At 40.8% G+C, this 3,184-nt stretch overlaps 1 pseudogene; it reads left to right on the top strand.

Moving 5' to 3' along the window:
* The first annotated feature begins 1,505 nt into the window (after positions 1–1,505).
* On the top strand, positions 1,506–2,460 carry LOC123832454 (annotated as a pseudogene).
* Positions 2,461–3,184: the final 724 nt, after the last annotated feature.

Below are 3,184 nucleotides of genomic sequence, written 5' to 3'. Positions count from 1 at the left end.
GATGAGCTGCTGCTGTTTGGTAATAAAATGTTGGGGAGGGAGCGGTTACAAAAGGCATTTAACAAGGACAATTTTTATGATTTATGTGGATAAACATACATTAATATATGCATAGTAATTGTCCAATAAATATTTGCTGAATGAGTGAATGTGTATTAGATACTTAAAGTAAGTACTCCATATATGTGATTGTATTTATATGAATGATACTTTATATGTCTTAGGTAGCAGACAACTTTTATTGTCTATATTAAATTTCTATGTTTTTAAAACTGTGAAAATAAGGGCTTCCTTTGCTTGATAAGTCCTCCTGTATTGAGCACCTACCTATCCCAAGGGTTGTTTTTAATCTCAGTCTATGGAAGCTGTAAATTTACTGAATGTGACTATGTTAAAATTTTGTTAGATTAGATTTAAACAAGAAAAATGAACTATTTTTGAAAGATTTTATTTATTTATTTTTAGAGAGCAAAGGTAGGGAGAAAGAGAGAGAGAGAGAAACATCAATGTGCTGTTGCTAGGGGCCAGGCCTGCAACCCAGGCATGTGCCCTGACTGGGAATCGAACCTGCCATGCTTTGGTTCACAGTCTGCACTCAATCCACTGAGGTACTCCAGCCAGGTCCAAAATGAAGTATTTTTAAATTTCTAAACAATAAATTATTAAACAAGAATGCAGCTTTCTTTCAAAAGCTTATTAATGTTTCTCATAAAATAGAGAGTAATGATAAACAGAGTTGGGGGATGAAAGCACTTGAATTCCTAGGTTTACAGGCTGGGGGAACAGGCCTGTTTCTACACATGGAGATGAGAGAAGGTGGCAATTTTCTGGCTATTTATTTGTCATCCAATAGGTGCCAGACTCTGCAGATATCATGCCAGGCACTATGCTAGGGCAGTGAAGAAATATCCATGAACAGCATATGTGTGATGGAAGACACCAGCAAGGATGTATCTTCCAACCACTTCCACGTGTCTGCTTATAATAGATGCTTATTTACCATGTCTTTCTCCCCACAGTTAGAACTATGGGTTCAAATATAAATTCTGGAAGAAGGAATAAGTCTTCTGTGCAGCACTTTACAACTTACAAAATGCAACTGAGATTTTCAATTTGTACAGACAGATACGGGAGAAAGCTGGGAAGCCTAGGGCACTGAACTGACTTCACAAAGTCACATGGAGTAGGGACCAGAAAGAGAACCTAGATATCCTGTATATAGCCCAGTATGTTTATGGTAAATTACACATCAAATTGTTGCCCTATAGATTTTTTTTGGGAGATGGGTACTAGGGGTCTGAAGAGATGGAAAGCATTATGGAGGAAGTGAGAAAGAGTTGAAACCATTAGTGGGGTGGGGGGTGCCAAGGACAAGCTCCACATTTACAGTGAATATCCTATTTCTGTATTGTGAAATTCACACAACAATCCTTCATGTGTTAACAGGTCTCATTTTTTTATCTCTTTATAGGTAATGTAGGCCCCAAGAAAGTGTTACTTCTTACATGGATCACCTCACACATCCCAACAATGTGACCGAGTTTATTCTCTTGGGACTCACACAGAATCCACAATTGCAGAAAATACTCTTTATTGTCTTTTTGTTCATTTTCTTATTTACTGTTCTGGCCAATCTGCTCATCATCATTACCATTTCCCTCAGCCCCCACACTTTCAGCTCCCATGTACTTCTTTCTCACTTGCTTGTCTGTCATAGATGCCCTCTACACCTCTGTCACCACCCCCCAAAAATGATCATCGACCTCTTGTACCAGAGGAGAACCATCTCTTTGGGCAGCTGCCTGACTCAGCTTTTTGTGGAGCACTTCCTGGGAGGCTCAGAGATCATCCTCCTCATTGTCATGGCCTATGACCGCTATGTGGCCATCTGCAAACCCCCTTCACTATGTGACCATCATGAGGCAGGGGCTCTGCTGCCTCCTGGTGCTAGTGGCCTGGATTGGGGGGGTCCTGCATGCCACTGTACAGATTCTTTTCATGGTCCACTTGCCCTTCTGTGGTCCCAATGTCATTGACCACTTCATGTGTGATCTCTTCCCACTGCTGAAACTTGCCTGCAGAGACACCTATAGGCTCGGAATGATAGTGGCAGCCAATAGTGGGGCCATGTGCTTGCTTATTTTCTCCATGCTGCTCACCTCCTACATAGCCATCCTGAGCTCCCTGAAATCCCATGGCTCTGAAGGACAGCGCAAAGCCCTCTCTACATGTGGAGCCCACTTTATGGTAGTTGTACTCTTTTTTGTGCCTTGCATATTCACCTACATGCGTCCTGTGGTCACCTACCCTGTGGACAAGCTGGTGACTGTGTTCTTTGCAATCCTAACTCCCATGTTTAATCCTGTCATTTACACAGTGAGAAACACAGAGGTGAAAAATGCCATGAGGAGTTTGTTGAAGAAGAGAGCAGCTTATCCTGTTCATATGCCAAGACCGTGATGATGTATATAAACAGGGAGGATTATATCTATTGCACACTGTGAAAAAAAATTAACAGATTTTGCAGATCATTGGTAGGGAAAAAAAGAAGTTCTGAAATGAACGCTTATTGAGCACTAAGAAATGGTTTGGGCTTTTTTCCTTGGTAAAAAAGTCTGATAACTTTTTTTTAACTTTGTTTTTATTGTTTACAGTATTATAATTGCACCATTTCCTCCCTTTGCCCACCTCCACCTAGCCCTCACCCTCCTTCCTTCAGACCATCATGATTTTAAGAATATATGCACCCCGTGTTCATAGCAGTGGTATTTACAATAGCCAAGATCTGGAAAGAGCCCAGGTGTCCATCAGTAGATGAGCAAATTAATAAACTGTGGTACATTTACACAATGGAATGCTACTTGCTGTAAAAAGAAAGGAACTCTATCTTTTGCAACAGCATGGATGGTCCTAGAGATTATCGTGCTATTATGCTTTTGATAACTTTCAATGTACTTTTCCACAGCCTGGATGTTCATGTGCATAGACTGAGGGTATGCAGTGGAAAAATCGATGATAAATCCCTACTGTGATGCTTCTAGCAGGGGTGTCCAACCTTTTGGTGTCTCTGGGCCACACTGGCAGGAAGAGTTTTTCTGGCAACACATTAAATACATTGTGACACGTAATCACAAAAAGATCTCAAAATGTTTTAGGTAAATTTATGATTTTGTGTTGGGCTGCA

Source organism: Phyllostomus hastatus, unplaced genomic scaffold, assembly GCF_019186645.2.
Source record: "Phyllostomus hastatus isolate PE091 unplaced genomic scaffold, TTU_PhHast_1.1 phas_scaffold_190, whole genome shotgun sequence".
NCBI classification, from domain to species: domain Eukaryota; kingdom Metazoa; phylum Chordata; class Mammalia; order Chiroptera; family Phyllostomidae; genus Phyllostomus; species Phyllostomus hastatus.
Note: the sequence above shows the minus strand (reverse complement) of the source record. Positions and strands in the feature narration are given on the sequence as shown.